Source organism: Streptopelia decaocto (genome assembly GCF_964273445.1).
Source record: "Streptopelia decaocto genome assembly, chromosome: 6".
NCBI classification, from domain to species: Eukaryota; Metazoa; Chordata; class Aves; order Columbiformes; family Columbidae; genus Streptopelia; species Streptopelia decaocto.
Genome location: NC_138660.1, coordinates 53,872,168 through 53,890,291, shown reverse-complemented (window position 1 = coordinate 53,890,291; position 18,124 = coordinate 53,872,168).

Sequence of the window (18,124 nt, the reverse complement as noted above, 5' to 3'; positions counted from 1 at the left end):
AAAGAACAGAGTATTAGAGTACATCTCCCCAGAGGAAAAAAAAAATGGTTTACATCTCTGCTGTCTCAAGGACTGTGAAGTGTCCTGCCCAAACAAAAAGTAGTTAAAATAACAACAGATTTTCAGGATAAGAGCGAACAGCCAAATCAAATATCTCTGAACAAAGACCTAACAGAAAGAATTAGAGATCCAAAGCATGTGGTGCAGCTACATCAGACACCAGATGGAAAAGTACAATATGAGGCAATGGAACATGCAAACACTATAAGAACTTCAATTAAAAGAATAAATCAAGGGTGGCTACAAAGTATAATCTTTAAACCTCAGATCTCTTTAATACCTTAAACTAAGCCAAATCCTTACTCTAGACTACCTTTCTCATTTCCACAGAAGCTGCCCTGGCACACAGAAAAGTCTGAATTTAAGGAATGTGGATTCTCTGGTGTGTAACCCCAGAGTTGAGTTCACCCCCCAGCTTGTCTCTCCAGGAAAGCATTGATTCCTCTACAGTGTTAGTCACTGGTTGTTTTCTAGGGAACCAACAAAACAAAACAAACCACGCACTAAACACACACAGACAAAAACCCACTACACACCTACTACAAATCCCAAACAAACAAAAGTCTCCACACAAATACACATACCCCATCAAATTATCAGACCACACTTGCCCCGATATTTTTGGTCACAACTGGGCAACAATTTCACAAGTTATTAGGCGGAATTGACAGGCATACACATTCACACACAAACTTAACAAACTTCATTTTCTCAATTACACTGGCTAAAGATAAAGAAAAAAAAGCCTGAATAGCAAGCGCTATTTTAGCTAGCTTTCTGACTCCCAGCCAAAAAAAACCCTTATCATTAGACTAAAACATCATCGCAATTTTTCTTCAGTTGATGACTTTTATCTGACACACTCTTTAGGAGTTCTCCCCCTACTTTGCCAGAATTATTTTTATCTCTGGTTTTACACAAGTTTTGGGAGATACTACTCCATCAAGTAGGATGGAGAAGAATGAAGGAACCACAAATGGAAGACAAAAAGAGAAATATTTTTTATTCACCAATCTTCATCAGAAAATTTGAACACAGCATAAATTTCAACTGGATCATAAGCTCCAAAACCCCACTTGAGGAGGGTCTGGCCACACCAAGCATGACAGAGAACTCCTCTGCAACAGGACTTGTTCCAGGGAGAGAAGCTGAATATCCATTCAGGGTCCTTATCCTGCTTCAGCTTAGCAAAGAAGTTGCTGAAAGGCAGTAAGAGAGCTATTCATCTCAAATAGTTGTATAAAATATACACGTTGAGGGAGCTAATAGATGTCTTTATATAAAGGATTTAGATTCCTGAGGCAGCAGCCTGACTGTACGGAAAAGCACACAGCAATACACCAACACAAGCCTTGTAAAGGAGAATGTCACACTCTAGAAAACACAGTCAACACATGGGCAAATGAAAGGCCTCATTGCCCTGTTTTTCTAGGATTAAGCTTTTAATATATATGCAAATACACCTTAAATCAAGCCAGGTCTCTATAGAACTTAATAAGGATACTGGACTTTTTTCCTCTAGCAATACCACTATTGCTGGCACAGCAATGGTCCTGCTCATCTGCAACTGAAATTGCCTCAGTCTCGCCACTCATATTGTGTATCTCACGATCTCACAACATTAGCACCACTTGTATGGCAATCACAGCTGGCAATGTACCTGCTGGTAAACATTGTTTTGAAAGAGAAGGGCAGGAAGGGCTAAGGAGCATGTATGCATAAATACATGATTGCTCTCCAGGGAGCAGGAGTCCAGGAGTGTTCACTCATGCTCTTTTTGCTGCAGTTAGAAAAATAAAGCAATCTGCTGGATTGTCTTAATAAAAGAGGAAAATAAATTAAAAAGCACATGACATTTTAACCAAGCCCATCATTTATTTATATCACTAGGTGTAGGAGACATGATCAGCCAACTAGAAATAATCCAGCTGGTTGAAACTAAGCAACAAAATGCTCATCCTATTTCTTTCTCGATCTGCTACATAATAATAGGAGAGGGGGAAAAAAAAAAAAAAGAAAAAGAAAAAGCAAAAAAGCAGTGCCTCTAAATCTGAAGAATTTTACTCAAATCTTACTATCCTACTGAAGATACAATGGTTTGCTTTGGCCTGTAACTGAAGCAAAGATAAGCCTTGCCAACAGGGTGGGAGTGCAGCACAGAAAATGATAAACTACACTGAAATTTTAAAACTCTTCCATCCCTGGCTCCCAACTCTTACCACCATTCTTGCTGAATTCACAGCCACACGCAGTCTGTCACTTCTATTTTGCTCACCAAAGCTGCTGGTCAGTCCCCTGCACCCACCCTATGCATTTTTCCTGATGTGCTAAAGTCTCCAACGGATCTCTAATGCTCACCTCATGTGTCCCAAGAATTCCTGAACAAGAAACATTCAGGTTCAAAAAACATGCTACAGTTGTGATTTCAGGACTCTGCTTCTGTTACAAAGGACTTTCACTCTGCTGCTTATCTTCCAAAATGCTTGCTTGCTCTCCCATAGTGCTTTGTAAGTACCTACACCAGGTGGAGACACTTTCTCTTGGAAAAAAATGTAATTACTGACTTCCTTAATTTCCTGCTGATTCTTGTTTATGAATAACAGCAAATCTTCCCCCTCTAGTTATCAGTTAGCACCTCCAGTCAAAAAAAGGGACAACCACTTACCAGCTGTATTGTGACTTTGGTCAGGGCTTTAATGCAGCTTCTTATGTTATAAAGGGTCATACAGAGTGAATATCCTATTGTATCTAGAGTGAAAGCCAACTGCTATTCATCATCATTCTGGGAATCTAAACAGCAAGACTATACTAGGAAACAATGCTACTTGAAAGGTAGTAGGAAACAACATTTTCCACTCCTTTTTCACTTTTGTTTCCCTCTTGATAAAAACAGAAAATACACTGCCATTTTGCAACATCATGCTGTTTTCAACACTTTTATATAAAAAAATAAATCTGTTTGCAATTGAAATACTTATTTCATTGAAATGAAACACCATGAAAAAATAATTTGCACATTTTAATCCACAATTAGTGTCTTCTGCTTGTATTTTTTTTTAGTTAAAAATGCTTAAAATAAAAGTATTCAACATTAACACATTATTGACATATTCAACATTTTTTCCATGAGATTTTAGAAATGCCCCATGTAAAAACAATGAACAAACAAACCACACAAACATCTTGAGCTGAAACTTCATTGAAATAAATCATGCTTGCCATAAATCAATTTGGCACCAGTATATTTAATGTATTTCTCATAACAGCTATGATTCAAAGTATTCTCATGCACAAACACAAAATAATACAGAATCACAGAATGGCTGGGTTTGAAGAGACCTCTGGAGATCATCTAGTCCAACCTACCTGCTAAAGCAGTTTTACCTAGATACATAGTACTACCGTCTGTCTCAAAAAGACCACTCTAGAAGGGAGAAAATAAAACTTCAGAGAAACAGCTTCTGGTTCTTTTGACATCTGCCATTCCAACACCACGTTTTTAACATTCCCTCTCCAGTTATTGAGACTCCGTATACCCAGGCTAAACAGATGAAACAACCACTGCATAGAATCAACCACTATCATAGAATCATTTTGGTTGAAAGAGAGCCTCAGGATCATTAAATCCAACCATAACCTAATTCTAGCATGAAACTGTATCCCTAAGAACCTCATCTAAATGCCTTCTAAACACTTTCAGGGATGGTGACACCACCAGTTCCCTGGGAAGCCTGTTCCAATGCCTCACTACCCAACCCATGAAGATTTTTTTCCTAATCTTCAATCTAAACCTCCCCTAGTGCAACTTGAGGCCATTTTCCCTTGTCCTATCACTTGTTACATGGGAGGAGAGACCAACACCCTCCATGCTGCAACCTCCTTTCAGGTAGTTGTAGACAGTGATAAGGTCTCCCCTCAGCCTCCTTTTCTCCAGGCTAAACAGCCCCAGCTCCCTCAACTGCTCCTCATCAGACTTGTGCTCCAGGCCCCTCACCAGCTTCATTGCCCTTCTCTGAGCTCTCTCTGGTATTTCAATGTCCTTCTTATGATGAGGGGCCCAAAACCGAGCACAGTGTTCAAGGTGCGAACTCACCAGTGCTGAATACAGTGGCACAATCACTTCTCTAGTCCTGCTGGCCACACTATTCCTGATACAAGTCAGGATGCTGTTGGCCTTTTTGTAAAGCTCAACAAAAAAGGTTTTATTAGCTTGCATTTGTTGATGCTTTTCCTCACAAAGTATTTTATAAACAGAGGACATCTGTGACATTTAGTTGGGAAAACAGATTCAGAGATATAACAACTCGTAAAAGAACTTAATGAGCAATGAGTGCACACAATTCAGGCTTTTTGTTCCTCTTCTTTCACCATGAGGAAGCACTCCCATTTTGATGTCTTTGTTAGAAATGTCACTGTAGTCACAGAAATATTAGTCATCTCTTATTTTTTTTTTTTTAAGCAAGACTAGCACTTTGTCTTCAACAAACACAAGTAAAAGTGGTATGTGTAAAGAAGTTTTACAAATAATTAGAATTTTGTCTAGTATCTCTACAGACCGGAGGACAGGAAATCATAAGCACGGTATAATCCAAACAAATATTTTGGGGTGTGAAGAAGAGATGTCAGCATTGTCTGCTATCATCTCACTTCATTAAGCAGCACAGAGACTCTGAGCAGCTGCAGAGCTCTTCTGCTTTGATTAGGGTTGGATATGGCTTCACCATTTTGGCTTCTTAGACTTTACTTGGGGATATAAACTCTTGAGATCAGACTAGTTACCTGACAGTGATAAAGCTCCCTGATGAATCATTTGCACACAATGTAGCTACGAACATAATGTAAAAAAGAATTGGTTAAAAGTTTTTGAAATAAGACAACTTTGACCATTATTTATTGAAGTTATTTAGAGTCTGGATGTTTTGCAGACACCTCTGCTTTCTCTCAGTAGGCCACAGAGGAGTTTGGTTAGTTCAGCCTTTTGCTGTTCTGCTGTTTTGCAGTGTCATTCGGGCCTTTCTGCCTTTTTGCTCTTTCACCAGGATCGGATGTTTGGGACCAGAGTGCTTTCTTCTCCAGGACTGGTTGTTTGGCACAACTGAGTTTCTTGAGGGATTGCACTGAATATCATTTATTTCATTTCATCTATATAATTATTAGTAGAACAATATTATTATTTTGTTGCCTTATTAAGCTGTTTTCTCTCAATCCATGAGTTTCTCCTTTCCCTTTCAGTTCTCTCCCCTTCTTGGTGGGGTGGGGAGGAGTGAGAGAGCAGCTTTTGTGGTTCCTAGTTTCTAGTTGTTAAACCATGACTGTTTCTGTAATGAATGCTCTTTTGACCTACAGCTTTGCTCTTCTAAATATATTAAAAACTTTTAAAACTATGTTGTCTATTAAAGTATTGTTAAAGTTATACTAGGACTTAGATTTTTTTTTTCCTGCTGTACAAAGTGTTTTTGCAGGATCTGTTAAACTAATGTGGGAGGTAATGAACACTTCAGAATAACAGGTTCCTTTTTTCAGGATGCTGCCTTTAGATATGACAGAGAGGAGATTCCTACAGAAAAAGGAATAGAATAAAACATAAATGGATAGATTATTTATTATTAGAGCTTCATCCAGCATCTATCAGAGTCAATGGAAAGGTGTGTTTAATCCTAGAGAAATTTGCATCTAGCCTTATAGACTCAGAGACGATTTTTCTTTCTTTCAATATATTTCTGACATCCTGTCCTCATATCTCCCACCCCACTTAAGAAAACTGATGACCGCTGATACATTAAAAGATGACTTTAAAGACTAGGATACATCAGTGTCTACAGCTCACTCCATAAGAGTTTTAGGTCCTAAGAAAAAAAAAACAAAAACAATCAGACTTGACAAATGGTTGCATGTTCAGCACAACCAATTTCCACCTACCAAGTACACATCATTGATTTCGGAGGAAGTTCCAGTGAAGAAGATGCTACCAGTAAGTACACCAACCAAAAAAACCCACACCACCACCTAGCTTTCCACACAATAAATACACCAAAAAAAATCCAAGGAAAATTGTCTAGTTTCTCACAGGTTCTCAGAGCGTTTACCTCCCAGCATCCCTTTGTCCATATAATTAATTAAACTGTAGATCAGACTCAAGTCTCTTGCTTGTTCTTATAATGAGGAACTAACAGGGAGATATGGCACAGGTTCACACTGCTCCAACCAGAGATGAAGGACTCTGAGAAACATTGACTCTTTCTTTCCTTCTCAAAGTGGTAATGTAAAGCAAAGTAAAAACTCAACAGATTCTAGCTTTGGAAATTATTTTGCATAAGTTTGAACATTTCAGTTTTGGTTTGAGGCCAAGAATGATTTGTGTCTTCTTAAGACTACATATTGATCTATGCAGTTTCACTAGTTTAGGTTTCTCGATATAAGTGAAGGCCAGAGCATTCTTCAAAGTGAGCTGCTGTAACTGCCTCATGTAGAAAATTGGCTCATAGACTAAGCATTGGCAAAAAGCTTAAAACAATTCTTATCCATGGATGAAATCTATTAAGCATGAAAGAATTAAAGGTGAGAGCAAAGCAAGGATCAGTGGTGCAGTGTGGGCACTTTTTTCCTTTAAATTACCCCAGTATAACATTAATAAACATTTTGAAGCATCAAAAACCACAAGTATAAAAGAAAATTACACAGTAATTTCTGTCATGCTTTTAAAGAGTTTTGGAAATGAAATTACAAAAGTCATCTAACCTCAGTCTCAGGACTGTGGATCACATTGTCAGTGGATCAAGCTGTTTACTTGCAGACTTTACAATGGATACCTTTACCCATCCTCTCTGACATTGTAAGCAATGGGCTGTGTATTTGCAGCTCAGAATGAAAGCTTGCTACCTAATTGCCTATTAGAATTGAAAGTGTGGGGTAGTGTGAGGAACTAATTGGAATGAAACCTAAACAACTTGTTGACACCTATGTAAATTAATCAGAAAGACTGATATTTAATTTACACTCAATGAAGATTCAGTTGACACTGGTGAGATATTCCCAGTGCAATCAGCAGAGAAGTTGTCCTTTTTTTCTATGTAAACTTACAGGTCATCCTATCTACAGTTGTTTGGATGCAGCAAGGCTGATGAATTCTTCCATAGGACTAGAGGCATTTTACTTTCATGAATTAAAAAAAAAAAAAGTAAGTTATCAAATGGCCTTGACAATTGTCAAAATTAATATTGTGATTTCTGGAGCAGAAGACTCAAGGATAAGCCGATCAGTGAAATATAAACTACCGATATAAAGGAGGACCCAGGTACAAAAATATTTTATAAAAAAGATTTAAACCAGGGACAACAACCGTAAGTGTTGCTTTATTTGAACAATTTAAATTACTGAGTAATATCAATATCTAATTTCTAATCCAGATACCATGGTGTCCAGGGAAACACAACTGTCAGAAATGCAGTATAAGTTAGCAGTTTACATGTACTGGGAATCTGTCTGCTAAAGAAGACTAATAAAGACTCACTTCTTGTAATAAGATGTTATTGAAATCAGCATCTTCTTGTGATCCAGCAGCTTGCAAGATATCTGGTTAATAGCAAATCAGACAGGCTAGCTCATCCTATTTGGTATATAAAGGAAAAAGAAAGGGTTAAGCCAGAAGCCTACCAATGAACTTTCTGATTCATGTCATGCCTTGGATAATTTCCTGCAAACATGTTTTCCCAAATATAGAGAAACCATTTTTCTTCTCAAAATTATACAGATTTGTTGAATGATTAAAATGCCTCTTGCATAATGACATTACTGCCAGCTACCTGATCGTTCTACCAATGTGGTGAGAAGTGTTAACAGTAAAGCAACTAAATAAATCAAGCTGACATGTTTCCCTGCTTCTGTACTGATTTCAAAGTGATGCTGTCACACATCACTGAATTTAAAAAAAAAAAAAAAAAAAAAATCAAACAAAAAACAATACACTCTTACATCAGTCAAATATTGTGACATAAACTGGAACAAGTCATAGAACTGAAAACTAATATCAATCATAAGGACTTTCATTCTGGTCATTGTAAATAGAAAAGAAAAAAAAAAGGCTACTACATGATTTCTCTCAAAATCCAACTGCCATAATAAGAACTTTAATTTCCTGGCTTTTAAAATTGTTTTTAATCCTTATCATTATTTATAGAGAGGTTATATATATTCCCAAAACAATATGTGTTGGTTGATTACTTACTTCCCTAAAATAATAATAATAAAATATAATAATATTAATAAAGTATCATATACTTAAATGTATTTTTATATATGTATACATAGCTATATAGTGTGTATATATCTATATATAAAAGTATTTCCACAATTGAATCCCTGATTTACGGATGTTTTGTTGTCTTTAGAACAATTTTAGAACTTAGCTGTTCTCCAGCATAGTTTTTTCCATTTCTGGTCAGTCTCATGACATAACAGCTATTGCACAACAACAAATAAATGAATAAGACATAAAATGAGGAGGATTAAGAGGCTATGCTCATACTTTGCAGGAAGACTCAAGAATCTGAAAAGATTTGAGCAGATTTTTTGCCTGAGGACCTATCACACAGCTCTGGAAAATATTTGTCAAGTGTTACCTTCAAACTTGGCCTACGGACATAACAGCTTCACTGGATCCATACATGAAAGCATCACCCAGTCATATTATTTAATAAATTGACAATAAAAGAGAACAAATGTTCATGCAATGAAGATATTGTTCTTTAACCTGAGAAATGGCCAAATTCATCACAGATAGTCATTATATCTAATCAACTGCTAATAATGCCCATTTGTAAATTGTGGGAATAACTAGAAACACACATGAAAAGGAAGCACAAAAGTCCAGACAGATGATCATTTGTTCACATCATTGTGATACAACTACACAGCGGAGACTGTAACAGAGGGCAAAAGTGCTAGGAGGGCTTAAATGACAAAAGCAATAAGCATGAAGCTTTCTAGAAATATGAACACATTTGTCATGGAATAAGGCTGGGGCGATTATTAAACAGAAAGGTGAAAAAAGAGACTTACAGAAAGTGCTGGTGTTTACAGCAGGCTGAACATAACAGGGGGAAATGAATCAGTCACTTAAAATGAAAGCAGTAGGAATTAAGTTAGCAGCAACTTTGAGGTGTATCAGTGGGGCTTTGATCCAACGTGAATTGAAAGTCTGAATAAAGAGGCAGATTTTGGCATCTCTGCTGGTTAAATAGTACTCGGATGTGAGAGTAACTCACTGTAGTCAGTTGGTGACACTACACACACGCATATAAATATATATGACCAATGTTAAAGGATTTGGCCTTAAGGACACCCTGACCCTATGGGCACCTGAATCCTGAATTCCTTTACTGGAGCATCCCAGCAAAGCAGCTACAATAGGGCAAGGCGACAAGAATTAAGACCTCTTCTCCCCAGTTCTGTTTTCTCCCATCTCAGAAAAGAAAGCCCATGTCCATCAGTCAAGAGGGCCTGGCCTCAGACAACTGCAACACTGCAGCACTGTCAGTGTTGGCTGGGTACTCTGCTGGGTCCTTGCTCTTCATCCAGGCAGAATAGGGTGCAAAGAATGTTTTCCAAGTCAAATTACATATACTAGTTTATGTAGTCTTTAGAGACTCCCGATTCATTCCTAGATTAGAAGATAAATCAAGTTAAGGTGTAATTTTGTGTGTGTTCGTAGGAAACACACTTTTTAATTTAGAGCTAGAGAAACACGTTTCTATTGTCACAATAGATGCCTGTTCTATGGACATCATAAACACATGCTTTTGTCCCTCAGTAACTGCACTTTTTATTGGTCCCTTTTCACTGTAAATTCATATTAGTTTATCCTATGGATTCCCACTCATGGAGCCTTTCCCACAGCTGCCAGCTGTTCTTACATGCAGTATCATCATGCCAGGGCAATTCACAGGCCTCAAAGAATAAATTTGGATGTGTAAATGCTACAATATGCATGCAAGTGAAGTTCAGAAATCTGTACCGTGCAAAATTCCAGTTAAATACGCATGCTAGCAGAAACAGGCCCACAGTACATGCACTTTTGTTTGTGCAATGAGTAGGAGTAACCTCTTTTCAATATTTTTGCATCTCAATTTCCTCATTTTTTTTTCAATCATAACAAAACTGTCCTATCTCTGCCTGTCAGGAAAATGTATTTTCATTCTTCTTTGGACTTTTTTTTTTTTTTTAGAATATCAGCAATGAAAAAAAAAAAAAAAAAAAAGACAATCCTACAAATCATCCTAGACTTACACGCTCATCTCATGGACTCAAAGCACAGAAATGATTGAAGGTCACCACAGGATTAATATGGATGGATTAAAATAGGTAATCACAATGTAAAAATGGATGGAGATACTGGAGAGCTGGGCAGCAAGAGGGAGGAAGAGGATAAAGCTTTTAATTATTTTTTACTCTGAGGAGAAAAAAAGTACTGGCCATGATGTATAACAATATTATTTTTAGAAAGGAGAGAAAAATGGTTTGGTTTAGGAGTTTAAACTGCTTATGTGAAATGAATTTTTGAGCGTGTACAGACCTTTTAGCCTTGTTTAAGAAAGCAGTGTGCATGTAAATGCATGTGTTTGGGGGTGGACTGGGGGCAGGGATGGGGTACCAGCCATTCCCCTTTTCTTCTTTGGGACCCATCGGATAGTTTTCCACAAACATGGCAGAATTTAAAGATCTCACAATAACACCTTTCTGAAAGAGCTGTGAAAATGGCCAGGGCCGCATGGGTGCCCTCGGTAGCCAGGGCAGTGCCACTGTGCAAGTTCAGCCTTCATCGGGTATCAAAGAACAGCCTCCTTTGGCTGATCCTACTCCTGGTGCCAGTTGCTAAAGCTCGGACTCTTCTGGTGAAATAAACTAATTTAACTAAATTTTAGCAGACCTATTGCCATTTAGCCAGAGAAGTGGACTAGTAAGCTCATATGATGTCAGCTCAAAATTGCATCTGATGCCTCTCATTCAGAAAGGGATTAATGGGTGATGAAGTGAACAGCTGACTGGATTTTTATCCACTTCTGCCTGTTTTTTTACACTAATATTAGAAACTGACTGTAAGCTTTTGAATTAATCACATTTTGCTAAAAAGGTGTGACACATCATTGACTTCTAAAATAAAACCAAGACTCCTTTAATCCAAATACCTCTTTTTAAAATACCCTATTATCTGGGAAAATAGCTATTCTTCAAACCACTTATTTGCAGAATATACTTTAATTCCTAAAACTCTTACGATTATCCATGTTTTTTTCTCTTTAACCATAGAGCAGAATTGCAATGTAACTGCTACTGTGCTGAGATGCCCCAGCCTGGATGAGGGTGCTGTTGAATCATAGTGAGAATGAATCTCTGCCATATCATCAGCCATGATCCCATAATAAGAGTAGCCAAACCGGGAGCAGAATCAGTGTCTGCATGGCAAGACAGGCCCTCGGCTGGAACTTATTACCCATGATAAATTCCAGTTTCATGGTTGTTGTTGTGAGAGGGACCGGGCAGAGCACAAAGGAAAAACAGCCTGTTTGTGCTTCTAGGAAAGGTACATACGGGCATCACCTACTAAGAAAGCTTCAAGAATGTTTCTTTCTGTATGGAAGACAAGTTCCATGATAAGAAGGGTTTGTCTGTTATCAGCCTGTCTGTTGCTGAGATTTGTACCTGTTTGCCAAAATACAAATGCCTTGCATTAAGCCATCTTCGACAACCTCAAACCTCAGACCTCCAGACCCTGTTATAGACAAGGCCATCCAAAAAAAAACAAAACAATTCCTCTTGCATGACTGCCTGCTTAGATAACACCCCTGCATTTTTTTATCCCCTGCTCCACATCTGTTAGGAGGGATAACATTACATGTAGTACTGGACACTCCTGGGTGTAGACATACAACGTGTGTATTCGCATCAGAAGTCATCCCAGTATCCCACTTAACTGAATGATATACCATGGAGTTCAGTGCATAATTTGAGCAAGTCATATATTATTCTTATTTTAAAATCCATTTTCTTACTGGCTCCCAGAATGTCATCTGCTTTCCAAGTTGTGGGTTTGCTTTGGTTTGTTAATTACTTTTCTCCTTGATAGTGAGACACCAATCTATATTTGTGCAACTTCTTGGTTGAATTATTGACATTTTCCTTTGCTTGTCTAGTTTTAATTATGTAACCAAGACACATTCAAACTTTCACTCATTCTAAATTTGCCTGTTGCCACGTTTCCCCCATTTTGCATGCATTGTACTGAATTCTATTAAACACTCCATTGATTTTAAAATCCTTACTTTAACATTTAAAAGTTTATGTGCTCTTGCTTGCTGGGATTCTGTAGAATTATAAGATCATTAATTTATCTTTTTTATTTTTCCCTGTCTTCATTTCAATCCAAACTCTCTAACTATCAAGTGTAAATCCCTTGGATTTTTATATCTAACCTTCAGAAATCACCCTTAAAAGCTAATGAGGAAATAGAGTCCAGATTTAGTGTGAAATGAGTTTTCAAATACAGTTTCTCATATACCAAGCTTGTAGCAATGGAAGTTATCCCAATAAAATCAATAGAGGTTGTTTAGTTCTTTACCAAAATAAGTGTCCAAATACCTGTATCCCCCCGCAGTGGAAAGTTTAGTGCTACTGAACAATAGTTATAAATCACCATGTTGGTTATGTTTAAATTGGCAGAAAGGTTCTTTTGCGACATTTCCACATGCAGCAGACTTAACAAGTGAACAACCATGTGGCATCACATGCTCTGTGTTCCACAATATGCCCAGTCCCTCTGCATGATGTCTCAGGCATCAAACACACAGAACAACTGAAATGCCAGTGCCAGCGCCAAGAGCTCCTGGTCTGAAGAGCTCTTCAAGGCAGCACACTCCTCAATCACGCTATAAATGGTTTTGTTTAGTTTTCTGCATGTTACATGACCTGCCAATTTCCCATTTCTTTTCCTTTTTCACTACCTGAGGGTGATGCATGGGGTTCCATGTGTTGGTAGGGAAGAAATCTGGACTTTTTTCTGAGTGCATTCAGCATGTACTCTCTGCTGGCTGGGATAGTGCCCCAGGTCTTCAAGGACAGAATTGCATTGGTAATGTGTCCAAAGAAGATTAAAAACAGAAGAGTGATTAGGAAAACGAATGATTATTTTTCTCTTCCTTGCTAGTGCCAGCTGAAATTGCTGTAGCGTTACTCTGAAGTTATTGGTGTGACATAAGAAGTAAGATCCCTTTCAAGATTTGAAGATAAGCAAGGAATTACATACAAATTGGAAATGAAGATCAAAAGAGAATAATTAGTCTTGCAGAAAAAATAGCCTAAATATATCACAACTAAGAAACACTTAGAAAAAGACGAGTTGTCTGAGGAACCAGAATGTGAAGGTAGTAACAGAATAAGGAAAAAAGATATTGATAGTTTTCATTTTATAAAGACAGACTATGGACATTTCCTTAAAATATTTATCAAATATGTACAGGAGGCAAAGCGTAAGAAAGATCATGAATAATGTGTGAAAATGCTTTTTTCTGAAGAGTATAAAGTGTGTGTGTGGAATAGTGAAGAGAGAAGTGAAAACATATGGGACCAATTCTATAAACTCTCACGCCCAAGTCAGAAGAGATTTCAGCAACACTCAGAACCCCAAAACCTATCAAATTAGGAGCACTATGGAAAGCAGAGACCCAAGAGATGCTTCCTTTGCAAGGGCAAATGTATCACACAATGCTGTACTGTTACCATGAGAAGGGATGAATAATCTCATAATAAATCAGGAAAATATTAACCCAATTTAAAGCCTCTATTAGAGTCATGGCTTGGGAGCCTCAGCCAGCTCAGGGTCATATTGCAGCATCAAATATGTAAGCACACAGTTCTGAAGAGCTCCCTGTAAAAATGTAAAACATAACAGGTGATGCAATTCAGGCTAACAAAGATAACTGGTTGTTTTGGCACAAAATACATGTGAATAATCCATTATCAAACAACCATCACCTACCATCACTTACCACAGCTAGATGAATTTAACTATTTTCTCTAGCTGAAAAAATAGAAAAACAAAAATAAAATAAAAGGGGGAGTACAAGAGGGAATTGGAATTTTAGTCTAAAAAAAGAAATGAAAAGCCCAATCTTGTTTCAGATACCTAAAATCTAAGGGGAAAAAAAGGCAGCAATTGCCTTCATTAAAAAAATACAGCCATCAAATTAATTTTAACATTTCAAAGGAAAGTAAAACGAAATGTACTTGGAAAAAGTTCGAATGAAACTTTGCAATTGCTAAATATCAGGTTTATTTTCAGATCAAAATATTTTTGCCAAAGATGGCATAAATCAGTTATTTTTCTAAAATATGTATTAAAAAATAAAGGTTTAGAAAATGGAATATTAGACTCACAAATTTTGCCCATGACAGTGAAGAGCCTGGTGTCTGTATTCAGGTCTATATAAAAACACTGGCTTCAAGCAGTCTACTGCGCAACTTAATATAAAACAAATGGTATTTTTCATTCATTTCAGATGTGGAGAAGGCAGGGATACATTCGAGCTGAGACACATACCAGCAAGGCTCAAGTTATTGGCAGAGCTATGAAGTTGCATCCTGTCAAGTTGTAGGCAACATACAGAAAGAGGGGAAAAACCTGCAGGTTTTCCAAGTTCTGACAGCTAACTTGCTGGCTATACATTCTGTAAACCATGAATGAAAGCTTTTGTAAGAGGTACTGATTAGAAATGATGGGTTTAAAAGTTAATTTTATTTTACTAAATGAAATTCTGAATTGAAAGAATCATTTTACCTTTAAAAACTTGTCATTGACAGAATCTTAAATGAAAAACACTTGCCTCCTTCGTTACTAAGAGGCAAATTTACAAAGATAGGAGTGAAAACTCAAAAAAATGGAACACACGATCAAAAAGTACATGATTCTCCCAGGAAAATAAGCATTTTTCATTCAACTCTTCAAAGCATCCCAATATTAAAGGAACTATGAAATTAACATGCTGCTACTTGTCACATAAATGACTGAAAAATTCAGTAAAAGAACTAGTTCCTACAGATAGCATTTTCAAGGCAAAAAAGACACTGCAAAACTTATTGGTAGTGTTACCAGGAGCTGTTTTTAACACGTGACTGGACTAGTAGTAGCCAGATAAGGATTAGGCCAGCTCTGAAGATCTGGATGCTTTTTTCCTGTCAGGTTCCTTTCTGTTCATTTTGGTTTTAATACAGAATATTGTATTTTGGTTAATAAAGTAGTATTTCAGAAAGACAGGTAGATTCTTGTATGGATTTCTCCAAGACATACCTTCAAGAGACCTGCCATTAACAAGTATTCGCAGGGTTCCCACCGCCGTCTGCCAACCCACAACATCATGCAGTCATAAACTAAAAGTAGCCTTTAGGGTGTTATTCTGTATGGTTCTCTAAGGGAAGTAGAGTGGGAGAGGTCATTGTTCTCCTCAGTCAGTGCCTTGCTTGACAGGCAGTCAGTAAATCCTACAGGACTCTTTACCATGCAGAAAGCTACTAATGGTACCAAAGTCAGGGTAATGTCTTGTATAATTGCAAGAAGTCCACCACCAGCCCAACAGCTCAGCTATCAGTTCTCTATATACATTCATCTGTAGAACAGAAATGACACTGACTTTGGAAAATATATTAGGATTTCCCCATACAAAAGCCAACAAAGATATTCTTCCCATCTTGTCTCAGAGTTAATGCAGAATACTTTAAGATTCCTGGTCAACAAAGCATATAAACAGACCTCTAGATCAGAGCACCAAGCTAGTTCCTTACAGGCAGTGAGTTGGCTAAGGGAATTGTGAGTTTTTCCAGTGAAGGCATGAGGCCGTCAGCTGATGACAGGTGAGAGGATGAGCACCACTGCATGAAGAGTTGATAGTTTGTTTTACCCATTAAATTTACCTATTAAATAAGTAAATAGGTATTAAATAGGTAAATTAATTTACCTATTAAATTTCTTATCATTAGCTTGTGTCTCTTCTGCCTCTGATAATGAAATTATGCGATGGACATATTCCTCCCTCAAAACTTTAAAATTTCATAAGTTGAAAATATGCTCAGCAAAAGATCGTGGTACCCAGATTTGCATTCAGTAAAAACCTCATGCTCATGGCTACACAAAGTTCCAAAAGCTGTAAGAAAGATTTATTAGGGACAGCTTCATTATCTAATTACTACACCAAATAATTGTACATCTTCAATAGTGAAGACAATTGATTTTTTTTTTCTGTTCCCGCCACCCAATATCTCCAGCACTGCCAAAACCCATGGCATACATTCAAATGCTTATTTATTTATGCATATGGCTTGCATATGTTAAGGCTAGACACATAAATTTTTAAGAGCTGACATGCTCTTCAGGGAAAAAAGTTGTTCCCCCTCTGAATTATTCTACTCACTCTGCAGCTATCCACTGCTACCCCTTGTTTATCTGCTCATTACTGTGACTGAAAATGAGTTTGTCAGGAGAAATATAATTTAAAGAATGAGAACATGAACATAAAGGACATCTCGATAAGTCAACAAATACACAAACTTTTTTTTAAACCCAGAGATAAAACTTTTTCTCCTAGCATTCATTTACAAAAGAACAATTTTCAAAGCTTTTTTGGAAAAAACCAGAATAATTTTTACACAAATGTAAAAGCACACAGTATGTGGGCTTTGCCTTCCATGTAAAGAAAAAAGGATCATCAGAATAATCACTTCTGAAGAGTCTCAGTATTTTATAATTTTAACCTGTTCTAACCCTGAAGTGCAGGTCAAATAATTTGTTATTTGGAAGAATGCCTGAGTCTCATCACAAACTCTAACAAATCAAAACCTTTGCCAATCTCTGTTGATCATAGTGTGCAGGTGTGTCATGGGGAAGGGGGAACAAGATAGCAGATCACTCTCTGAATAAATTTTTCTCCCCAAACACCTCAGTTTTCATCATTTTGTGATATAATTTGTCCTCTTCCCCTAACAAAAGGGCTCTAGCAAACTGGGTCACAGAGAGCTGGCAGTGGGTCTCATCAGCCACCTGTAGCCTAGGCCCTTCCTTTATGAAAGCAATCGTGGAGCAAAATGAATGCAAACACCTAGCGATGTAAGGACCAGCTCCCGTGAGCAGAAGGGAGAAGTTTTGTCTAGAGCAGCAAAAGATCTCTCCTCATCTGAAATCCAGTAGCTTGGATCATGTTATTTTCCTTAGGACATGCACAAGAACAAGCGCTGCACCCTGTGCTCCAGTGGAGCTCGGTCTATTCTCCCCAGCAGACAGCTCTTACTCATCACCTATGGTCTTCCAATTTCAGAACCAACAGCATCAGCAAGTGCTGAAACAAGACATAAGGAGAGAATTGCTTTCATACATTGCCAGGATAAACTAAGCCCTAAATTATGCTGAATCGCACCCAGAAGCAGATGGAAGTACATTTAATTTGTTCATTGCACCCAGACCCACTAAGCAGCCAAAGCCATCATCTTCCTCAGCTGAAGTGTGCAACTGGTCTTCAGACAGGCTCCAACAAAAGGATGGTGGACCTGACTGTGTCAGCCTGAGTTGAATTTAAGTGCATGAAGTCTGCCTGATGGGGTTTTTTTGGCTTTTTTGTTTGTTTGTTTTTTCTTTCTACATTTCTGCTGCCTATTTCATGCTTGATGAGAGAAAGCAACAGACTTTTTTTTTTGTTGCAAGGTAAGGAAAATCAATAAACAGACAAAAAGTTAAGAGCAAAATATGTCCTAAATGACACGTCCTTTTCCTCTGGCTTCATTATACTGGTGCTCCCCATCAGCTCCCAGATCGTGCTGTGACTGAGATGTTGCTTGTTTCATAAATAGACTGTAAAATCCTTTAGGTTAGGACCTTCTTTTCAATCACTTCATAAAAACATCAGCTAGACCAGCAGCACTACATAACTACAATAAAATAATGATGAAAATGGATGATAGTAATGATTAAAAATTCATATTCCCTCTAGACAGATCAGGAGATATTCACAGTTTGACTCAGAAGGGACGA